Source organism: Oryctolagus cuniculus, chromosome 2, assembly GCF_051225735.1.
Source record: "Oryctolagus cuniculus isolate XC-2025 breed Fujian yellow rabbit chromosome 2, ASM5122573v1, whole genome shotgun sequence".
In the NCBI taxonomy this organism is placed as follows: Eukaryota; Metazoa; Chordata; class Mammalia; order Lagomorpha; family Leporidae; genus Oryctolagus; species Oryctolagus cuniculus.
Window position 1 is genome coordinate 72,221,514 of NC_142868.1, and position 15,140 is coordinate 72,236,653.

Consider the following 15,140-nt stretch of genomic DNA (forward strand, 5'->3'; position numbering starts at 1 on the left):
AGATGAGATCATGAGGGTTCTGTTCTCATATGCAGGCTTAGTGGTTCACTTTTCTCATACTTCTCTACCCCAGTATTTTTATGTCAAAGTCTGTACTGGGACTATCAGGAAATAACAAGTGTGCATTTAATGGTAGGAAAATACATATTCTTTGCGAGGCAACTTGATAAGAAACTTGCAGTCTGGTTCCATTTGCTGAGTATTTGCTGAGTGTTCATGAATCGATCATCTGACTTCTATGATCCTTAGCATTCTTCATCTATGAAAAAATGGAGTTTGACTAAACTGATGTCTAAAATCCATTCCACTCCATAATCCTAGCTTTGTGCAGTGGCAGTATCATAGCCAATGAGGTTTATCTGAGGTGCGATTATTGCTAATTGAAAACTCCACAATCCTACAAGTATCCTGCATGTTTTGGGGGAGGAGATCAGATTTCTAAAATATTTTCTTATTTTGCTCATGTGCAAATAGTCATGAGAGAGCAGAGATTTTGCTTATCATCGTCATAAGGATGTTACAAACTATGGGCCAGTGCTGTGCTGCTGCTGGTTAAGCCACTGCCTGCAGTACCAGCATTCCATATGGGTACCAGTTTTAGTCGTGGCTGCTCCACTTCCGATCCAACTCCCTGCTAATATGCCTGGGAAAGCAGCAGAGGATGGCCCAAGTTCTTGAGCCCCTGAACCTATGTAGGAGACTCAGAAAAAGCTCCAGGTTCCTGGCTTTGACCTGGCTCAGCCCTGGTGGTTGTGGCCATTTGGGAACTGAACCAGTGGATGGAAGATTGTCTCTGTCTCTGTCTCTGTCTCTGTCTCTCTCTCCCTCCCCTCCTCTTCCTCTCCCTCTCCAACTCTTTCCCTCTCCTTCTCCTTCTCCCTCTCTACCTCTCTCCTTCTTTCCCTCTCTCTGTCTCTTACTCTGTAACTCTGCTTTCAAATAAATAAATAAATAAATATTAAAAAAAAGAATGTGATAAACTATGGAGATAAAATAGCTACATGGTTAGAAACTTCTCAAGACAAGAGCTAAAGCTCAACACATTACTAGACTTTCTACAAGGTCTTGGGAAACTGTGTAAATATGATCACACATAGAGAAATTTGGAAAATCTTTCTGTTCATAACATTCCTTGCTAATCTGAAAGCTAATGAAAATTTCCAAACTCTGTAATTATAAAACACATGAAGCCTGGGTGTATTTTAATCTGGTGTTCAGAGACCACCATCATTAGGGTGATATTTTTGGACAGGTTCTGTCTTGAGAATATAAAAATACATTTTTAAAGATTTATTTAATTGCTTGAGGACCATGCTAATTAATATCACCAAATTGCCATTTCATTCTGTTAAAATTTAATTTCCACAATGGAAAATTTCTAGACTATACCAGTTACCATTTTTATTTTTTTAAAACTCAGATGTATTATTTGGCATGAGTCAGACGTTGATGTGGTGTCAATTTTGAAACTCAGCCAGGCATAAAATGGCATTCCACTTTCTGGCTTAATTTACCTGGTCACTGATTGTATAGCTTACCAGGCTCAATCTTGTCATTTTTGGCTGAAAGAGGAAGATTTTCACCCACATACAGGGTTTTAGCTATATTTGTTATTTCCAAACACAGCCAACTGTTAATTAATTTTAGGAGTAAATAATGCATGTGATTTGAGAGACACAAAATGATTTGCAATGAAAAGCAAATTCCATATCAATCACCCACGTACCCAGAGTCTCACCAGTCCATATAACTTTGGTAAATTCAGATCAGTTTACAGTTCTTAATTAATTGCTCTGCAACTTTTTGAAAACTCACAATCACTGGAAAATGTGGCATCATTTTCAAACCTGATCTGTTTTCCTAAGGAGGTTACTTTCTCTGATATTTCTATGGCTTTTGTTAGTGTCACTGCTTATTCTTCTGTAATCATTTCCCGTCATTTTTTTAAGAACTGTTTCTAACTGAAAATGAATAAATTCTGCTTTAAAAAATTTTGTAAGCTGGGGCTGGTATTGTGGTGTAGCAGGTTAAGCTACTGCCTGGGATGCCAGTATACCATATGAGTGCCAGTTTGAGTCCTGGCTGTTCCACTATCAGGCTCCCTGCTAATGTTCTGAGAAAGCAGCAAAGGATGGCCTAAATGCTTGGGACCTTGCCACCAGCGAGGAAGACCTGGATGGAGTTCCAGGCTCTTGGCTTTAGACTGGCCCAGTCCCAGCCATTATGAGCCATACTAGCCAATAGACATTCATTCTCAGCTAGATGTGTGAGGTCACCTGGATACACCAGCCCACAAATAGTTCACTGACTCACCATAGAATTAGCAACTAACAATAAATGCATGAGTGCACTTCAATGAAACAATGAAAGAAATGTCCTGATCAGCCCAGCCCAAACTGATGCTGTATAGAAACATGAACTTAATAAGCGATTGTTGTATTAAGTGCTAACTTTTGATATGTTTTATTACAAGGCAATACACAACCGATAGTCACATATACATTTAGAATGGTGAGGGGAACATAGTGTTTTTCAAGTTTCAGACATAATGTTTTATTTCTGCAGATTGTTTAATTTTTGTTTTTTGAGAAGGTAGATTTGGTGTTCACCTAAGTTTCATACTCCCAATAGCTGCTACCTTATCCCCAAAAGCCTCTTCGTTGGCTACCCAGTCTCCTATAGAACTTGATTGATGATTTTTACGGTCTGACAATTGCCCCTTGTAACCATCTTACTATTATTGAACAATTGTGTACGTGCGTGTTGTGGGTAGGGGTGCTTTTATGCTCCCAAATCATTCTTTTGTGATGAAATTGATCTGGTTGTTTTCTTTCAAAGATGAAATATATTTCTGCTGACCCCAATCTGGATGACAAGTGATTCCGACCTTTAAAGTATCACAGTTGGTCACTATGATTAGAAAAAGAAAATGCCGTGACTTTTCTCTGCAATAGTCAAGCTAACTTATATTAAAACCAAAACTCTTCCCAATGAAAGGGGAGTGTGTGTAGGTTGATTCCCAGCCCTTAAGAAAACACAGATTCAAAAGAAAAATATATACCATTCTGTGATTCAGTAAATGTTATTTCAGCCCTATTAAGTCTATGACAGTAACACAAGGCCTACTCTGAGTCCACTAGATTTAAATGAAAAGTCCAGGATGCAAGAAATTGGCATTGGTGGTATGGAATGGACTAGCAGTCTTTTTTATTTTTATTTTTTTTTTGAGTGAGCAGTTAGATTTATTGAACCTGCTTCAAGGGAGCAGTGGGCATGCAGGACAACTAGAATCTGACTACTGATAACACATGTTGCATGGGAGCAGCAAGCAGGGCAACCAGAGGCTGCCTGCTGCCAATAATAATAAATCTACGAGCAGAATAGATGGGAGCCCGTATACCAAATGAGGTTTGGATGGCTCCCCAGTATGTGCCTCCTGCTCGTTCCAGCATGTCTGCCACTACGTCGACTATTGTCTGAGCTCTTCATGGGGAACTCCATGAGGAACATGCCTCATCATGTTGTCAGCAGACCTCATGGTGGGAAGCACATCCAAGATGCAGCGGGAACATTGGCTCCATAAAGGTAAATAAAAGGAAAAAAGCGGGCTTCTGTCTTTCATTTCTCTCAAAAAGTGAGGGCATAATCACTTTTCCCACTCTGGTAAATTAGAAAGATAACTACCAAGGATTCTATTTACAACTACACTAACCACTTGTTCCTAGTTACTCAAAAGTATGTTCACTGTCATGTTAATCAGTGCTACTTTAACAACATGAAAGCACAAAGTTCTACTTCCCAGGCTTGTGTACATTCTTTCCCACTTCTATCACCACCACCACAAATACAGAAACAGTCAACAGTTAATCACAACTAAACATTTAGTTACTAGACAATAAGTTGAATCTATAGGCTTACAGGTTTTAAACATCTCTTTGGTTCAGAAATCTAGGTATTCAATCATTCTCATGCTATGGTGTCTAAATTTTGCCCGAGTTTACTAGTTCAAATTAGATTTGAGGGATCCCCCCTCATTCACATGAGGGTTAAAACTGGTTAGAATTCATTAAGGGCACATGCTCACTCGGACTTACCCCTAATGCTAGAGCTAGAAACTTGCCATGGGACTCCAAATTCCATTAAGTGGGCATGTACCAATGCCATCTTACTAGTTAAAGTGATCAGTCTAAGTTCATAACTGATCATAAAGATAAGATTAAGTGTCAGCCGGCACCGCGGCTCACTAGGCTAATCCTCTGCCTTGCAGCGCTGGCACACTGGGTTCTAGTCCCAGTCGGGGCGCCAGATTCTGTCCCAGTTGCCCCTCTTCCAGGCCAGCTCTCTGCTGTGGCCAGGGAGTGCAGTGGAGGATGGCCCAAGTGCTTGGGCCCTGCACCCCATAGGAAACCAGGATAAGTACCTGGCTCCTACCAGCACGCCAGCCACAGCGGCCATTGGAGGGTGAACCGACGGCAAAAGGAAGACCTTTCTCTCTGTCTCTCTCTCTCACTGTCCACTCTGCCTGTCAAAAAAAAAAAAAAAAAGATTAAGTGTCAAAGGGATCACATAAACAAGACTAGTGTCTGCTAATAATAACTGATAGAACTAAAAAGGAGAGAAAGATCCAACACGGGAAGCAGGATACACAGCAGACTCATAGAATGGCAGATGTCCTAAACAGCACTCTGGCCTAATAATCAGCCCTTAAGGCATTCGGATCTGGCTAAAAAGCCCATGAGAATTTTTCAGGCATGGAAAGCCAAGACACTCTGGAAAAAAAATGACCTAAATGAAAAATCTCTGTGAGTGAGATCCCAGCGGAAAGAAGGGGCCATCAAAGAAGGAGGTACCTTTCTCTGAAGGGAGGACAGAACTTCCACTTTGATTATGGCCTTGTCTAAATAAGGTTGGAGTTTGTGAACTCAAGAGGCTTCCATAACCTTGGTAGCTCATGACAAGAGCCTCGGGTGATTTCTGATGTCATAAATGAGAGTGTCAATTGTTAAATCAACAACGGGAGTCCCTTTGCACTTACTCCCTATGTAGGATCTCTGTCCTTAATGTGTTGTACTATGCGAATTAACAGTAAAACTAGTATTCAAACAGTACTTTATACTTTGTGTGGCTGTGTGGGTGCAATCTGTTGAAATTTTTACTTAGTACATTCTAAGTTGATCTTCTGAATGTAAAGATTATTAAAAATGAATCTTAATGAAGAATGGGATGGGAGAGGGAGTAAGAGATGGGATGATTTGTGGGTTGGAGGGTGGTTATGGGGGGGAAGAACCGCTATAATCCAAAAGTTGTACTATAGAAATTTATATTTATTAAATAAAAGTTTTAAAAAAATAAAAAGAAATTAAGGAAAGCGATAAATTGAAGGCTTAATTAGCTCTGAAAGCCAGTAAGTAAGAGCAGAAAGGGTGGGAATACAAGAAGTATAAATTAAGGATGAATATGGAGTTTACTCCATTCTGACTGGGACTTTATCATTAAAGCATATAATTTACTCTTTTTTTTTTTTTTTTTTTTTTTTGACAGGCAGAGTGGACAGTGAGAGAGAGACAGAGAGAAAGGTCTTCTTTTGCCGTTGGTTTACCCTCCAATGGCCGCCGCGGCCAGCGTGCTGCAGCCGGCGCACCGCGCTGATCCGAAGGCAGGAGCCAGGTACTTCTCCTGGTCTCCCATGGGGTGCAGGGCCTAAGTACTTGGGCCATCCTCCACTGCCCTCCTGGGCCACAGCAGAGAGCTGACCTGGAAGAGGGGCAACTGGGACAGAATCCGGCGCCCCGACCGGGACTAGAACCCGGTGTGCCGGTGCTGCAAGGCGGAGGATTAGCCTAGTGAGCCGCGGCGCCGGCCAGTTTACTCTTATTTACATGTAAACCTGAAGCACTTCTTGAATTAAGATTTTAAGATGAGTCTTAAATTTAAAAAGGAATACCTAACAAATCATGTTTGAAATTCAGCTATAAAAAATTTTGTTTCCATTAGGGAAAATACATTAACTTTTTGAGCACATATAGCTACTAAAATAAAATATGTCCTGGGGCCAGCATTGTGGCACAGCTGGTTAAGCCCCTTTTGAAACACTGGCATCCCATATTAGAGCACCTATTTGAGTCCTGGTTACTCTGCTTCTTATCCAGCTACTTACTAATGTGCCAAGGGAAGTAGCAGAAGATAGCCCAAATACCTGGGCCTCTGGTACCCATGTCGAAGACCTGGATGGAATTCTGGGCTCCTGCCTTTGGCCTGATCCAGCTTCTGCAATTACAATCATTTGGGAAGTGAATCAATAGATGGAAGGTCTCTCTCACTCTCTCTCCCTCTCTCTTTCTCTCTCTCTCTCTCTGTCATTCTACCTTTCAAGTAAATAAAATAAATCTTTAAAGTAAGATAAAAATGTTCATGTACTAGGATAGAAAGAAAGCTTTAGCACATTAGATCTGCTGATAATACAATAAGTTTAAAATCATTAACAGATGGTTGATTCAAAATATTGTGTCTAGGAAATTAGCAACATGATATTAAGAAACTCCTGAGCAAAATGAATATCATCGTGAAGAATTTAGAATTAAAACACTGTGAAAACAGCCCATGTTAATGTTTGTAGATCACAGCTAACCCTGTATGTACAGGGAAATATAGGACTTTCAATGTATTAATTAGGGAATAAGAAATATTAATGGCATATAAGTCAAGGATTTGACCTAAATGAACATTTTAGTAATCTTGGGGTGTTGTTCATACAGTAAGATCAGATAAATACTTTATTCTTTTCACCTATTTTTAGACCTTATAATAATAATACACTGATTAATACTAACAATTCTGTCTCCAGATGGAGTATTATGAGTTTTCACTTCATTTATACTTTTATTTCTGAAATGTTTTGAACATTTCAAAAATGTTTTGAACAAGCAGAAAAATAATTGTGAAACAACAATCAGATAATAAAGATACGTTTATAACTTAGATTCCTCTGATCTTCTGAGCTATTAAAACCTTTATGAACAGGTGAAAAAAAGTTTAAGACAGCCCATGAAGTCCGAAACTAGATTGGCTTGCTGAGGTTCGTAGTGAGTCTCAGGCTGAAGTGAGACTGTTTCATGTCACGTTCAGAAGGACATCACCTCTCATGCTGAGGTCACTCAGAGGAAGGAACATCGCTTCCTGAGTCTCTTCTGCCTTTTTCTGCAAAGGCTGGATTTTCCCCAGAGGTTTCCCATCCACACACACTGAAAATACTCAGGGGATATAAAACCTGACAAATCACAGCTTGACATAAAAAAAAAAATGCCTTAGGACTGAAAACTATCAGGAGGAATTGGAAATGAAAGATGAATGCAATTATATTATTTTAATTTAAAGCTAAATTGTAATAGGCAAAAGTCCCAAAATAGAAACACTTTAAGAAACCAAAGGCCGGGGTCCCTGATACGGCAGAACAGGTAAAGCTGTAGCTTGCATTGCCGGTATCCCATATGAGTGACAGTTCATGTCCTGGCTGTTCCACTTCCAATGCAGCTCTCTGGAATGGCCTGGGAAAAGCAGCAGAAATGGCCCAGGTGCTTGGGCCCTTGCACCCATGTGGGAGACCTGGAAGAAACTCCTGCTCCTGGCTCCTGGCATTGAATCTGCCCAGCTCGATTGAACCAGTGGATGGAAGACCTCTCTGTCTCTCCCTCTCTGACTACAACTTTGTCTCTCAAATAAATACATAAATCTCCCTCTCTCTGTATCTCTGGCTTCCAAATAAAAAAAATCTCTAAACAACAACAATAACAACCCTGAAAGGTGAGGCTTGCCGTAGCGTAGCCAGATGAGCCACCACCTGCAATGCTGACATCCCATATAAGTTTCTGGCTTCTGCCTGACCCAGCCCCAGCCATTGAGGCCATTTTGGGGAGTGAACCAATGGAAGATCATTCTCTCTCTGTCTCTCCCTCTGTCATTCTAATTCTGCCTTTAAATTAATAAGTAAATAAATCTTTAAATGAACAAAAAACCCTGAAGGCTATGATTATGACAGTTAGCAGTATCTTAATGTTGACCAGTCTCACATTACTAATACAAAAAAACTTCATCTAATTTTGAAAATTAGATTCTTAAAATCTAGGATCTTCGGACAGGCATTTGTTGCTGCGGTTAAAACACTGTTTGGAAGGCCTGCATCTTATATCAGAATGCTGAGTTCAAGTCCCAGCTCCACTTCCAATTCCAACTTCCTGTTGATGTGCACCCTAGGAACTGTAGGTGGTGGCTCAAGTACTTGGGTCCCTGCCACATTTAGAAGAGACCCATATTGAGTTTTGGTTTCTCGCGTTCTGACCTATCCTCCCTGTCCTGGCTGTTGTGGATATTTGGAGCTCCTTTTGTACCTGTGTCTATCTCTCTGCCCTTTAAATAACATAAAAATAAATAAAAATTAAAACTTTGGTATCTCACTTTTACCCTAACAGTTCCTTTTCTAGAAATATTCTACAGGCATCTGCCAAATTTATAATGATAATATATAAAAATATTCAAGACAGAAATATTTATAGTCACAAAAATATAGAAACAACAAATTTTCAAAGGAGCAGTCTTAGTAAACCTAATTTGGATATTCATCACATAACTATTACACAGCTAATAAAGACAAGTAGATCTCTGTAAAGATATAGAATACTGGGGAAAAATTATCTAGTGAGGAAGGAAAGTTTCACAACCCCGTTTAAAGTGCAGTCGTATAAAATGACTGAAGGAATGATTAGAGAATATCTGGAAGCATATAGCAGAAAATTTCACAAGAAAATGTTAGAATAGTCTTTTAGCTCTCTGAGCACCACCATGAGGGTTGGCAAGAATAAACTCCTTATGAAAAGGCAGCAAAAAAGGGAGCCAAGAAGAAAGTGGTTGATCCATTTTCTTTTTCTTTTTTTTTTAAAGATTTATTTATTATTTAAAAAGCAGAATTACAGAGAGGCAGAGGCAGAGAGAGAGAAAGGTCCTCCATCTGCTGGTTCACTCCCCAGTTGGCTGCAACAGCTGGACCTGGATCAATCCAAAGCCAGCAGTCAGGAGCTTTTTCTGGGTCTCCCATGAGTACAGAAGCCAAAGGAATTGGGCCATCTTTTACTGCTTTCGCAGGCCATTGCAGAGAGCTGGATAGGAAGTGGAACAGCCGGGACTCGAACCAGCCCATATGGGATGCCAGCCCTGCAGGCGGCGGCTTTACTGGCTAAGCCACAGCACTGGCCCCCAAGCTTTTCTTTTTAAGAAGTATCCATTTTAAATGAAGATTCATTTAAAGGTTCACTTATGACAATCCATTGCTTGCTTGCTTGCTTTATTTATTTATTTATTTATTTATTTATTGACAGGCAGAGTTAGACAGTGAGAGAGAGAGACAGGGAGAAAGATCTTCCTTCCGTTTGTTTACTCCCCAAATGGCCACTACGACCGGCACACTATGCCAATCCTAAGCTAGGAGCCAGGTGCTTCCTCCTGGTCTCCTATGCAAGTGCAGGGCCCAAGCACTTGGGCCATCCTCCACTGCCTTCCCAGGCCACAGCAGAGAGCTGGACTGAAAGAGGAGCAACCGGGACAGAATCTGGCACCCCACCTGGGACTAGAACCTGGGGTACCGGCGCCGCAGGTGGAGGATTAGCCTAGTGAGCCGCGGCGTCAGCCCATTGCTTTATTTTTAATTATCTGTTATGTGATGTCTCCTTGTTTGACACTCCAAAATTTTAGGAACAAGGAACTGGCTTTTGAGGAATTCAGTTTTACTTATTTAATGTAAGAAAAGCTAGCAAAGAAATGTACAACTGGTCAATCTATTTGACCTGCAAATGTGAAGATACTTCAGAAAGTTCATGGAGGGCCAGAATTACAGTGGAGCTGGTTAAGCTGTCCTCTATAGCCTCCCATATCAGAGTGCTTGTTCTCAGCTTCCGATCCACTTCCTGCTAATGCTCCTGGGAAAGCATCAGAAGATTGCCCAAGTGCTTGGGCCCCTACAACCCACGTGGAAGACCTGAATGCAGTTCCTGGCTACTGGCTTCAGCCTGGCTCAGCCCCAGCCATTGTGGGAATTTGGGGGATAAGCCAGTGGATGAAAGAGAGATCTCTCTACCTCTGTCTCTCCCTCTCTCACTGTAATTTTGCCTTTCAAATAAATAATATAAATCTTTTTTAAAAGTTCTGGAAAATGGAATTAAAACATCTTTATTTTGTAGCTAACTTTTAAAATCATATATACAAGTATGACTTTAACATTACAGATGAAGATATCTGATCTTGTTACAGAAATAAGTTGAGTCAGAAATCAGAAAACTTTACAACCAGAAGACATGGATACCACAGAGACAAAAATCACAATAACAACAACAAAAACAAATAGAAAAAAAAAACATAGAAAAGCTAACAATGATAACTAAATGAACTGCAATTCCTCCGAGGGATGGTTTATGGTGAATAATCACCATCAATAACAAAAATTATAATTAAATTAGGAACACCCTATGGGCTAAATATTCGTATTCCCCCTACCCACTCCCAAAGTAAATAAGTAAACAAATAAATAAAATAAAAAATATTGTTTGCTGAGAGCATCTCTTGCATATACTACTTTTTTGGTTTTTGTGATTTTATTCTATTCTGAAGATTTTCTAATTCAAAATTTGACACCTACTGACAACTGTTTAATTTCGGAGAGCCCTCCTTCCTGTTTGGGTGGCACGCTCTCTCCGCCTACAGGCACTGCTGCTGCTTACTTGCGCCAGCATTGGTTTGTGCCCTTCCCTTTGGGAAACACTTAATGAGCCATACACTCCTGGAAGTGAAGAGAGAACACAAAAGGGCCTTTGGTCCTGCCGACAGAGGAGCTCCCACTGTGCCTGTAGTTCTGGGTTTTTACTACACCTTTAATTAAAGAGAGATTTGTTTGTTTCCTTTTGATTTCAGTCATCTTTCCCAAATTAACTGAAGGCTCCATCTCTCAAACACAAAGTGAACATTTATTCAACAGGAGCTAGCTTTTCTTTTTTCACGGATATTCTTGAGATAGCAAAATCTGTTCCTATGTTCGAAGATTGCTGGTTTGATAATGTACTCTACTCAAACTGAACAACTAAGTTATCTCCAGATACACACAGTTGTCTTCCTTTTCTTTTCTTTTTTTTTTCCTTTTCTTTTCTTTTTTCTTTCTTTCTTTTTTTTTTTTTTTTTTTTTACGGGCAGAGTAAGACAGTGAAAGAGACAGAGAGAAAGGTCTTCCTTCCGTTGGTTCACCCCCCAAATGGCCGCTACCGCCGGCGCTCCGTGGCAATCTGAAGCCAGGAGCCAGGTGCTTCCTCCTGGTCTCCTATGCAGGTGCAGGGCCCAAGCACTTGGGCCATCCTCCACTGCCTTCCTGGGCCACAGCAGAGAGCTGGGCTGGAAGAGGAGCAAACGGGACAGAATCCAGCGTCCCAACCAGGACTAGAACCTGGGGTGCCGGCGCCGCAGGCGGAGGATTAGCCTAGTGAGCCATGGCGCCGGCCCAGTTATCTTCCTTATTCACAGTGATATTTACCTAGCAACAGACCAAATTGCACCCTCCTTGTATTTTACATAATCTTTTAAAGATTTCATTTTATTTATTTGAAATCCAGAGTTACAGAGAGAGGAGGAGAATGAAGAGGAGGAGAGGGAGGGGTTGGGGGGAGAGTGAGAGAGAGAGAATCTTCCATCCTCTGGTTCACTCCCCAAATGGCTGCAACAGCTGGGGCTGGGCCAGGCTGAAGCCAGGAGCCAAGAGCTTTCCCCTGTTTCCTACATGGGTGCAAGGGTCCAAGGACTTGGGCCATCTTCCACTGTCTTCCCAGGCACATTAGCAGGCAACTGGATTGGAAGTGGAGCAGCCGAATCTCAAACTGGCACCCCTACAGAATGCCGGCATCCAAGGCAAAGGCTTAACCTGCTATGCCAAACGCCGACCCCCATTGTGTGATACATTAGCGCAACTGCATGGGTGCCTGCAGATTCCCTGCTTTCCCAGGACTCTGAGGCTCAGAAACACTGCAGGTGGCCCAGGCCCCCTCATGGCACTTCCTGAAGCCACTTTACTCTGCATCTGTGCCACTGAAATTTCAGCAGTCAGAAAGTCACTTAACAAACATGCACTCCATCCATACTCATCTAATTTCTTTGTGGTTTAATTCAATAGAATACATTTCTCTATCCAAACCAATTTTAATTCAAAATAAATAGATTTCTACTTCCATGAAAAAGAGAATAATATGCCTACACTTTGCGTATCTCTATGGGCTATTCCATTGTTTTCAATCAAAAGAAAACTAGGCTTTAGGGGAATACATGGAAACTATATTGGAGAAATTAACTCAATAAGATAAAACGAAATTTAATTCAATCAACTGAACAAAGCGAACCATCACATTAAATACAGCACTAGGGTATAGTGTATGGGATCTTATGCCAGCATTTGTGAATATTTAGCTGAACCACAGAGCATACTCAAATTAAGATCTATTAATGATTTTAGTTAACTGATCTGCCAGAAAAGTGTGGAACAAACTTCCCTAAGGCATTCCTATTTTGACTTCATAGAAATCCATACTTTCTTGATATCTGTGGGGAGCAGCCCGGACTGGACTGAGTTACTGGAATTAAGACTTATTCTATGCATCTGCTCTCCCACAATATGGCACTGGGAGAGAAGTAAACAGCTTCCACACAGCTGCCTCCAGTTCAACTAATAAACTGTAGGACTTGCTCCTGATTGGAGAGCAGCGTACTCGGCGTGTGGGCAGCCGAGTTAGGATTGGCGGAGGAGGACTATAAAGGAGGAGAGAGACGGCACGCACCGGGAACATCTAAGGGGAACATCTAGCTGAAGGAACACCCGTGCAGCCCCCGAGAAAGCCGGCCGGCGGTGTGCCGCTCCCCTGCGGAAGTGGGGAATGTGGCCAGGGGGAACTGCCCTTCCACGGAGGTGGAAGGGATAGTAGCCAACCCGGGAAGAACCAGCAGCAAACCCGGGGAGGGCCGAGCAGACGAAAGAACAGCGCAGGGTCCTGTGTCGTTCCTCCACGAAGAGGGGGAGCGACATAGTGGTGCCGTGACTCGGATATGAAGCCTAGGCAGGGTTTAGTGTCGTTCCTCCACAAAGAGGGGGAGCGACATAATGGTGCCGTGACTCGGATATGAAGCCTAGGCAGGGTTTAGTGTTGCTCCCCCATGAAGAGGGGGAGCGACAATATCTTCCTTTGTAGCTTATCACTTAGATTGTTTCAAAATGCTGTCACAACTTGAGTCTGATTTTCCTTTTTCCTTTTCCTGTATTTTTTTTAAAGTAAGATTATTTATTTGAAAGAGTTACACACAGAGAGAGAGGGAGACACACAGTAAGAGAGAATCTTCCATCACTGACTCACTCCCCAGATGGCAGCAATGGCTGGGGCTGAGCCAAGAGCTAGGAGCTTCTTCTGGGTCCCTCATGTGGGTAGCAGGGGCCCAAACACTTGAGTCATCTTCTGCAGCTTTCCAGGTGCATTAGCAGGGAGCTGAATTAGAAGTGGAGCACCTAGGACTACTGTGCCACAGCGCCCCCTCCCCTTCTGATGCAGCTCCCTGCTAATGCATTTGGGAGGCAGAAAATGATGATTGATGTACTTTCTTTTTTTAAAAGTTTATTTATTTGAAAGTCAGAGTTATACAGAGAGAGGAGAAGTAGAGAGAGAGAGGTCTTCCATCCGACGGTTTACTCCCCAACTGGCCACAACGGCCGGAGCTGTGCTGATCCAAAGCCAGGAGCCAGGAGCTTCTTCAGGATCTTCCACATGGGTGCAGGGTCCCAAGGACTTGGGCCATCTTCTACTGCCTTCTCAAGCCATAGCAGAGAGCTGGATCATAAGTGAAGCAGCTGGGACTCGAACTGGTGCCCATATGGGATGCCGGCGCTTCAGGCTGGGGCGTTAACCTGCTTCGCTACAGCACTGGCCCCTGATGTACTTGAGTTCCTGTCACCCATGTGGGAGACCCAGATAGGATTCCTGAATCTTGGCTTGGGTCTTACTCAGTCTTTGGCTATTGTGGGCACCCAGGAAGTTAATGAGCAAATGGAGGATGAATCTCTCTCCTCTCTGTCAGTCTTTTAAATAAATAAACCTTGATGAAATAACATCTCATCTCTCTGGTTTCTTTGTCTCTGAAAGAAACTCTTCCCCCTTAAATCATGCATTGCCTACCTCTAGGACTCCTCTTCTAGGCTTTACTCCAAAAGGTGTGCCTTCTTCCTGTGATAGTATCTTGGTAATCACAGTTACCTCGCAAACCTCCAAAAATTTAATTTCAAACCCAGACCTTTCTGCTTTTCCTACTCATTGATTCTTCTTCTCAGCTACTTCATTTTCCTTTTTAAAAGATCTATTTATTTAACTGAAAGTCAGTTACAGAGAGAGAATAAGAGATCTATCATCTGGTTTACTCCCCAGATGGCTACAACAGCCAGGGTTGGGCCAGGCTGAAGCCCAGAGTCAGGAGCTTTATTTGGGTCTCCCACATGGGTGTTTGGAGCCCAAACACTTGGACCATCCTCTGCTGCTTTTCCAAGGCCATTAGCACAGAACCAGATCAGAAATGAAGCAGACCAGAAAGGAACCAGTTCTCAGATGGGATGCCAGAGACCCAGGTGGCAGCTACACCACAACACTGCCCCCAGCTATTTTCTTTTTTCAACAACAACAAAAAAAAATTGATTGGGGCTGGTGCTGTGGCACAGCAGATTAGGTCTGCACCTGCAACACAGGCATTCCATATAGGCACTGGTTCATGTCATGCTATTCCACTTCCAGTCCAGCTCCCTGCTAATGTGCCTGGGAAAGCATCCAAATGTGGCCCAAGTGCTTGGGCCCCTGCACCCACATGGGAGACTCTCAAGAAGTTCCTGGCTTCTGACTGGCCCAGCCCCAGCTGCCAGCTGTTGCGGCCATTTGACGTGTGAAGTAGCAAGCTGATGGAAGATCTCTCTCTCTGTCTCTCTTCCTCCCTTTGTAACTCTGCCTTTCAAATAAATAAATGAATAAAAATCTTTTTGAAAAGATCCCTTTAATAAAAAAGTTAATTTATTCATATTTCAATTATTTGGAAGC

The 15,140-nt window shown here is 42.2% G+C and overlaps 1 non-coding gene across 1 annotated transcript; it reads left to right on the plus strand.

The window, feature by feature from the left end:
- Positions 1-319: 319 nt before the first annotated feature.
- Positions 320-457, plus strand: LOC127490384 (U4 spliceosomal RNA). The gene has a single exon (XR_007918349.1). It is a non-coding gene; the product is annotated as a U4 spliceosomal RNA (small nuclear RNA).
- Positions 458-15,140: the final 14,683 nt, after the last annotated feature.